This window comes from Pipistrellus hanaki (genome assembly GCF_964339955.1).
Source record: "Pipistrellus hanaki genome assembly, chromosome: 6".
NCBI classification, from domain to species: Eukaryota; Metazoa; Chordata; class Mammalia; order Chiroptera; family Vespertilionidae; genus Pipistrellus; species Pipistrellus hanaki.
In genome coordinates, this window is record NC_140508.1 from 71,575,330 (window position 1) to 71,584,639 (window position 9,310).

The 9,310-nt window shown below is 45.7% G+C and overlaps 1 long non-coding RNA gene across 1 annotated transcript; it reads left to right on the top strand.

Moving 5' to 3' along the window:
- The first annotated feature begins 3,335 nt into the window (after positions 1-3,335).
- Positions 3,336-7,799, top strand: LOC311625120. Its single transcript, XR_014795442.1, has 3 exons — positions 3,336-3,525; positions 5,294-5,488; positions 6,636-7,799. It is a non-coding gene; the product is annotated as an uncharacterized lncRNA (long non-coding RNA).
- Positions 7,800-9,310: the final 1,511 nt, after the last annotated feature.

Below are 9,310 nucleotides of genomic sequence, written 5' to 3' on the forward strand. Positions count from 1 at the left end.
GGTCAAGGGCACATACCTTGGTTTCAGGCTCCTTTCTTGCCCAGATCCTGGTTGGGGCTCATGCAGGAGGCAACCAACTGATGTGTTGCTCTCATATACATGTTTCTCTGTTTTTCCCTCTCTCTTTTCTACTCTCCTTAAAAGTCAATGGAAAAATATCTTCAGGTGAGAATTAACAAAAAAATTAAAAAATGGTAATATATTCATCCCACAGTTATGATTTTTTTTCCAGAGAGAATACTTAAGATCTACTCTCTTAATAAATTTCAAGTATATGACATGGTATTTTAACTATGGGGTGACTACAGGGTGTTTCAAAGATGGTCACCAAATGGTCACCAAATCGAGGGAGTGAATTGATGTGGAGCTCTGTTTCTGAAGCCAGAGAATGGACTTCACTCCACACAGGGTAGACTGACCACCTGGTACCTGGGCCCCTCCCTTTCTACCATAATTACTCTCAGACCTCCGCTCCTCTGTCCTAATCTGATCCCTCCTGGATGCTGCAACCACCTCAGCTAAGACGATTGAGCTCTGCCTCTCTCAAGACACAGCACATTCTTCTGAGTGGTTGCATTAGAACTTGATTATATTTAACTTGGTAGCCGCTTAGAGACTGACCACTACTGTTCTCTGATTAGTTCTTGTCAGTAAAACTTGTCTTCCCACACATTTCCAGGTCAAGAATTATGTCAATGCTTTTTTTTTAATTCCCTAGGGCACAGTGCTAGCTAAAACACGTAACAAACATTTGATAAGTTGGGTGGAATAAAATAAATCGGGGGTCACATAGCATGAATTTCCCCTCATCCTTCATTTATACTTGGCATATCTATGGCCTTAAGTATGCATAGATGTGCTTTGTGGGGACAGTGAAGAAGATATAGGCAGTTTTCCAACTGGTGACACAAACTCAGAAACTGTCAGATTTCCATACCAAGAGTTGGGTCTGTCATTGGTTCCCACTTCGGAAATGAGAAAAAGGCTGTTCCCCAAGGGAGTCAATGGAAATGGAAACAACCAAGTATCCATCACAGATGGTTGGGTAAAGAAGTGACGCCCTTCCGTGCTGTTTGTGAGTTATCTTCATTCACAGGAAATAACTACTCTAACTCCACTCTTGCCTGGCTAGTCCTGTGCCCTTCAAAAGCATTACACTGGATGGGCCCTAGCTGATTTTTCTCAGTGGATAGAGTGTGGGCCTGTGGACTAAAGGGTCCTGGTTCTATTCTGGTCAAGAGCATGTACCTTGATTACAGGCTTCTCCCCAGCCAGGGCCCGAGTCGGGGCTTGTGCAGGAGGCAACCAATCGATGTGTTTCTCTCACATCAATGTTTCTCTCTGTCTTTCCCTCTCTCTTACACTCTCTCTAAAAGTCAATGGAAAAAATATCCTCAGCTTAGGACTACCAAAAAATAAATAAATAAGAGGAAAGTACATGGGGGGAAAGCACACTGGGGGGAGCACACTGGGTGGGAAGCACACTGAGTGGAAATCATACTGGATGGTAAGTACACTGGATGGAAATTATACTGGGTGGGAAGCACACTGGTGTAAAGCACACTGGCGGGAAGCACACTAGCGAGAATCATTCCTCCACCTTCTCAAACCCAGACACTGCATTTACCAGTGAGCATGCAGGTACTGCCACACCCCCATTTTCTAATTAACCTCTTAGCCCACCCATGTTAAAAGGCAAATTTACTTAGACTCAAACTAGACAATGATAGGCCTGCTTAATTAGACATTTTATCTATTACCTCAAGTGTATCCTTGCTGGAAAGGACTATTAATTTAACCACTATTTCCCAATCACCACCAAGCACCGACTTCAATTGCTATAGACAGTGAAGCCCACAAGAGAAGAGAAAAGTAATCTACAAATCCATAATGACCAATCCTGAGTGAGGTTGGTGAGCAACACGGGGATAGGATTTGGCGAAACTAGGCAATTGATTCATGAAGGTCAGTTGAGTGGATGCTGACAACCTGGGTGGCATGGAGATTTTAGTGGGTTTTATTGATATTTGTTCTACAGCTCTGCTCAGCCTTGGAAATCCATGCTACACCGAGATATTTTCACACGGTTTCCCACAGCTGGAAGGGACCCAGGAAGGTGAGGCCTGAGGCAGTGAGCAACTTGCCAAAAGGCCAGACATGCTCAGAGACCAGACAGGGATTGGTCTAGATTTCAGGCCACACTTTCCACTCCTCTGTCCAAGCTCTGTCCTCACACATCACACACCGCACCTGCACATTTTCATAAGCATCCACTATTAGGCAATCCCACACAGATGAGTTAGGAACAAGCATTCAGTGCAATCATTCACTCATTGTCTTTCATGAGTTTGTCCCCACTCCTCAGTCCAGCTGCAGTTCCCAGCCGGGACTCCCAGACCATTTCTGCAGTGACTCAGGCACAGCTCTTCCATCCCAGGGTCCCCTTAGGAACCAGGCCTCACAGAGGCAAGACCTTACTTATATAAAAGAGAGAGAGAGAGAGAGAGAGAGAGAGAGAGAGAGAGAGAGAGAGAGAGAGACTATGAGATTTATAGAGACTGGGTCAGGGGAAAGAAGTTTGCATGAGCATAACGCCCAGCTTGGTGATTGCATACTAACCTGTGAGGCAGGGACCCCTCGCCAGAACCCTCACACCTCATCATTACAGAGCGGGAGAAGCGGGGCAGGGGCCACGTGCTGCCCCATAGCTCATGGGGCATCTCTGTGGGCAGCAGGGCAAATGCCTGATGAGAAACCAGGAATGTCTGATGAACGTGTCTCCACACTCCATAAGTCAGCACCAAGTCATTGCTTTTCTAGCCTTTATTTCACAAGAGAATTCTTAAGATAGTGAATAGTTTAAGAAATCCTCTCTCCTGGGAAAGAAGAAGAAGAGGAAGAAGAGGAAGAAGAAGAGAGGAGGAGAAGGAGGAGGAGGAAGAGGGGAGAGAATGAGAGAGAGAGAGAGAGAGAGAGAGAGAGAGAGAGAGAGAGAGAGAGGGAGAGAGAGAGAGGAGATTGGGAGAGGCAGGGAGACAGAGACACAGGGGGGTGAAGATGGCAGTTCCAATGTTAGAAGGCACGCATTAGAGCTAACTCATTGGCATGAACCAAATGCTGGTCACCAGAGGGAATGCCATTAACGGGTGCCAGCTCACAGTTTCTCGGAAATGTAGGCTATACGGTGTATATGACAGCTCACTCCCCACACTTCATGCTGCATTTCAATGGCCCCTCAGGAAATTAACTGTGCAGCTTAAATGAAATGTGTGGGATTCCAGAGAGATTAATCCTAATACAGTTCGCTAGCAAAGCTTTCGCATTCAGAAGTGTAATGAGGTGAAAAAAGGGGAAGAGTCTGCCCGCTGCGAGTCTGTCACCCTGGTCGAAGGCACACAGCAGCCCCATCAGGGAGTACAGATGGGCACAGACAGCCTGCGCCTTCATCTTCTGGAAGAAACTTGTTCCGGTCCCTTCTTCCTCCCTCCTCAGCTTTCCCATCTCCTCCAGAAATGATGGGAAAAGGTAACTCTCCACTAATCTGAATGTTTGGTTCTCTGGTTGGTTCTGATGGAGCCACTCACAAGATTATTTTTTCCCTTTCCCAAATTCTTCAACTATTTTCATACTCATTTTTTTTCTAAGTTAGCAAACAGATGTCCTTGATGAGACTATTTTTATTTTTATTTTTAATTATAAAGTGGGCCGTCTGTGATTCATCTTTAACAGAATGGGCTTCTTGAAACAGTACAGCGTGCACATGTCAGAGACGGATTCTCTTCCAACTCGGCCCCTCACACAAGCTAGATGATCCTGTGAAAGTCACTTAGCCGTGTTTCAATTCTGTGTTTATTCACACAAGAAGTATCTGCTGCACACCCGCCTTGGCTAAGAAGGCTGGGCTGGGTATCCGTGGGGAGGCACACAGATGTATGGGACAGGGCTCTGGTCCCCATGAAGGTCAGAGTCTCCATGAGAAACTCAGTCCTGCTAAGTGCCAAAGTCAAGTACAAAGGAAGTGCTACAGGGTTCAGAGAGACATCCCTTTGGCAGAAGGAGAAGCTGAAATCCTTAGCAGGGGGCCATGCTCAGGTTAGCCTTTGAAGGATAAGTGAGATTCAACAGGCCGACAACGGCGTGGAAGAGCGAGAGCAAAACTGGGAGAGGACCGTCTAGCAAGCACGTGTCCAGAAAGCAGAGGCCCAGTTCAGCCACATGGGCAGAAAGGCAGAGCAAAGCCGAAGCAGGAGCCCTGCAAGGCCAGCTGTAGAGTTGAGACCCCATCTCCGAGAGGCCTCGGATTCTGGCCGAGAAAAGCGCAGAAGGGGAGAGAGCAGGAGGCCAGGGTGCAGGCTGCTGGACGAGGTAGGATGTAAGCTAATAAGGCAGGAGTGAGCATGCGGACAGTTGGAACAGAAAGGCATGGACTAAGGGAGGATATTTGGTGAAGAAATGTCTTACCAGCTCCAGAGTTCAGCGTGGCGGCCAGGAGGATATTAAAGATGCCTGAGGTCTCCAGGAAGGGATTCAGGACCATGATGGTGAGGACATTGAGAGCTGAAGCTGGTACAAGAGGAACATGTCTCCATTTTGGAATATTTGAGATTTGGGTGTTGGCCAAACTTTCAGGGGAGGCCAACAAGAATTTAAATGAAGAACTTGAGTTTGTGGCAATTCAGAGCCTCCATTTCCTCACCCGTAAACTGAAGATTTCAACAAGATCATAAATTCTCAGTCCCAATTTGCATCAGAGCTTTCTAGAACTCCTGAAAGTACAGAAGTCAAGGGCAGATCCCAGATCAATTCAGACAGAATGGCTGGGAAGGATGAGCAACCCAACACATGGATGGTGTGAGGCTCAAAACAGGGAGTTGGGTTTCCCGGGAGCCACCTTAAGTTCTAGATCAGGGGAGAGGTTTGATGAATGGGGGTTTCTGAGAGAGAAGCATCATGCATGGTTTCTCGGGTCACATGGACAAGCCCACTTCAAGACTACCCAAACCCAGAGGCGGTGCCTTCCCTCCTTACACACACCACAGACGAGCCAGTTCCCCTCACTGAACCTCATTTGTCTTATTTGTAAAATGTGGAGATGGGGACAGAGCAGGAGGACACAGCAAGATCTGGTAAGTTTTGAGAAGTGGTATATTACTGTCACCTTCTTTCCCTCAAATCTTTCATCCCATTTCAGCACCCACCTTGGCAAGAGTAAATAGCACAGCTCAAGTTTGCAAAATAGTCTGAAGGCCTTCGTTGGGAGACTCTGGAGATAAAATGACCTTTCTCTCCTCAGCATCTGCCACCATTTCTGTAAACCCAAGGCTCCTGTCAGAAGTGCTGGCTCCTCCACTTAGCAACCTGAGGAATGTGAGATGTCCCTAAGTCTCAGAGCCTCCGTGTTGTCAGCCACAAAGTAAAATTAAAGCCTGAGCTGCGCCTCACCAGAAGGCTGAGCAGATCAATGAAACCAGAGAATTTTGAAATCAAGGCAAGTGTCACACGTGGGGCTGTGATGTCAGGAAAAGGACAGGGAAGTTTCAGGGGGGTGGGGCTTTCCTACCACATACATGCTGGGTGACGTTGAACATTAGACATCAGTTTTCTCACCTGTCAAGTGGAGAAAATACCTTTACTCATAAAGATATCTGGCAATTCAAAAGGGGAGACCACATTGAGGATAGTTTAAAATTAAATGTGGACTCAATGTCAAACTTTAGTAGTATTCATTCTTTAGAAGTTCAAGTTCGGGGGGGGGGGGGGGAATAACTGAATTAAGATTCAGAGAGAATCTTGGAATGCAATTGTAACTTACTATTAATTTTTCAAACATTCAAAAGGGGGAATATATTGTATCTGATTTAGGATTCAGAGAGAATCTCAGAATGTGGATAAAATGGAATCTCAATTTCCTGGACTCGGGGTATGTGGGTAATGTTCTGCCCAGCTCATGAGCTGTAACAGAGCAGCTTCTCCAACAGCTCAGGAAGGGAGAAAATCTGTTGGGAAGAGATGAGCATGGGAGCTGTATGCAGCCTGGCAGCTGGAAGCACAGGTGGCCCGAAGGCAGCCCAAGCCCGCAGGTGGAGAAGCACTAACAGGTGGTGCTCAAGAGGGTGGCTCTGTCGTCGCCTGCCTGGGTTGTGCACACACCACCTGGTTTTATGGAGAGGCTTTAATGAACTAACCCCTGCAAAAGCACTCAGCGCAGCGCCTGGGCCAAAGAGAAAGCACTCAGACACATTAGCCATTGCTACTGGTTTGGCGTGATAAGCATATTGAGTCCTGTGCCTGAGCTGGATTAAAGAGGAATAAACTTAGTCCTGACCCTTGAGAAAACATGCTCATTAAGTGTTGAAGAACCCATGTGTGCACAAGGCTATGACAGCCCTCTTGGGTTTTTGCCAACAGTCATAAGAGAGTTGTCAAGCCATCATAGGTGGAGTGCTTATATTCTATAGAGGTACTGGTATAAATGTAGGTTTCATTTCTGGAAAGCCCTTTAGACCACAGAAATACCGTGTATACTTTATGCAGCCACTGGTATAAGCTTTTCCAGATATCTCCTAAGTATTAGATGCAAATATTAAATCCAAATACTTAATATTAAAGTAACCTTTAAAATGTTCTTTTGGCAGAATTTCTCAGCATGGTCTAGACTGGCGGATGTATCTGAAAATAAAACTGCAATAAAGGTTAGACGACAGAGAACATATCTTCCTGGTAAATCTCCCTGAAGCAAGAGTAAGCATTTTCTTCACTGTTCCCAGGTCTGCAAATTACATTCACAGTCGTGAAAACAAAAAATGTTTCCTTGCCAACCTGATGTTCGCTGATACCACTGCCAGTGTGTAAACGCTGCGGGGAAGGTCACTTCCCTGGAAGATTTCTTCAGCTGTCCCCTGTCGCGGGTGTTAGATGATGTCTCCAAACTCTGGCTGACTCCAGCTCTATGAAATACTTCCTGTTACTAACTCCCTTGTCTCGGTGAAGCAACTTGTTAGTCCACACAGCTGGGTATTTAAGACCTTCCTCACTTGTGAAATGGGGATAATTAATAGAAACTACATCAAATGGCAATGTTAGGATTCATGGCGTTATTGCATATAAAGTGTTCAGAACAGTACAGTAGCCCCGCCTTATCTGCAGGGGATATGTTCTAAGACTCCAATGGATGCCTGAATCCACGTAAAGTACCCTATATATGTTTTTCTTGTTGTTGTTGTTTTTTCAAGTAATGACTTTTTTTTTTTTTTTAACCCCCACCAGGGGATATTTTTTCATTGATTTTCAGGGAGAGTGAAGAGAAAGGGAAATATTGATGTGAGAGAAACACATGGATTGGTTGCCTCCTGCACGTGCCCTGACCATGGCCCCAGCCAAGAAGAAGCCTGCAACTGAGGTACATGCCCTTGACCAGAATTGAACCTGGCACCCTTCAGTCCACAGGTTGACACTCTATCTACTGAACAAAACCGGCTAGAGCCAAACCTTATATATGTTTTTTCTTATACACACATACCTATAATTTATAAATTAGGCACAGTAAATGATGAACAACAATCCTATATAATAAAAGGCTAATATGCAAATTGTCCCCGTGGGTGAGAGTTTGACTGACCAGGAGTTAGATGTGCACTGACCACCAGGGGGCATTGCAGAACATGATGGGCATCAGCAATGCAGTGCTGGCAGCAGGCAGCAGTGAAGGCACTGGTGGCCCCAATGGGCCCCGACGAGAGCAGGACCACAGCAGGATGGTGGAGCGGGTGAGCAGGTGTGATCAGGGGGCCCGATCGCCCCACTGGCCATCTCACAGATTGGCCCCAATCATTGGTCAGGTCTAGGGACCCTACCCGTGAGTGAATTCCATGCGCCAGGCCTCTAGTAATTAATAATAAAATAGAATAATTGTAGCAATATACTATAATAAAAGTTATGTGGATGGCTATAAGTGATTCATGGGCAGCAGTGCATGCAGCCTGGAGGCACTGGACAAAGGGATGATTTATGTCTCCGGTAGGATGGAGCAGACAGCGAAAGTCTCATCATGCTACTCAGAATGTTGTGCAATTTAAAACTTAACAATTGTTTATTTCTCAAATTTTTCATTTACTATTTCAGAGTAGGGTTGGCCAAGGGTAAATGAAACCTCAGAAGTGAAACAGCAGATAAAGGGGCACTATTATACCGAGGTAATAAATGCTTAGGAAGTATTATCGATTTGTTAGCTATTGCCATTATGCTACCATCGTCATTGTAAATGCTTCCATTTCTTTTTATATCTGTACATGCTCTTTCCTTCAAATGTGTCAAACAGTCCATGAGTTTTGTCTCTAAAGCAAACAAACCATCCTTCCTTTGCTTCTGTGCAAGAATGACTTCCTTTGACGTTTTTCCAATCTACTCATAAGCATTTTAAAGAGACACTATATCTTTTTGCCCAAGTGTTTGCTTAGTAAAATGGCATGTGACATTTTCCCCCTCATGAAGCAGCTCATTGCATTTCTGTCCTGGTTGGCTGCATTGAGAATTAGAGGAAGCCTTAGTGTGATAAGTGTCAGGAAATGGATGGCAACACGCAGGAGGGTGGAGCAGTAAGGGGAGTCAATGACCAGGCTTCCAGACTGCCCACACTTTGGAATTACTCACCCCAGACCCTCACTGTTCAAGTGCAATCACTGGACCAGCAGCACCTGGGAGCTGATTAGAAATGCCGACGTTCAGGCCCCTGAGACCTGCTGAATCAGAATCTGCACTTTAACCGGATCCCCAGGGGATCCAAGTACACGATTTGAGAAGCAGCCATTTGGGTAATCTCTTTTTAAATATCCCTGTCTAGGCATGCTTTTCTTTGAGCACACCCATGCCCCCTTCCTCAGCTGTGTGCTTTTGCATTCTTTACCCTAAGCACAGAGGGTTCCAGTGATACTTGCAACCAGAGGAACAGTGGGCAGCAGCAGCTCGTCCCAGGCTTACCTGATTCTGCCTCCAGGGGCCCTTCTTTGCCTCACTATCCCAAGCTTTAATAAATTCACTCTCACTTTCCAAAAAAAAAAACATTTAATTAAAAATATAATACTCATGTTAGACATCAGTCCCCACATCAATAAAATCAGATTTCTTCTGGGTGAGGCCTGGGTTTGGGTAATTTTTGAAAAAGCTCCCCAGGTGACTCTTAGGTTCAGCTAGGGTTGGAAAACCTATCAAAAAGGAAAGGTGAACTGGGTGTGGCGATAGGAACAGGCTTGAGCCTGGTGAAGAGGAAAGAACAGAAGGCTAGGTATCAGTGCAGAGTGATGGAGACAGATGT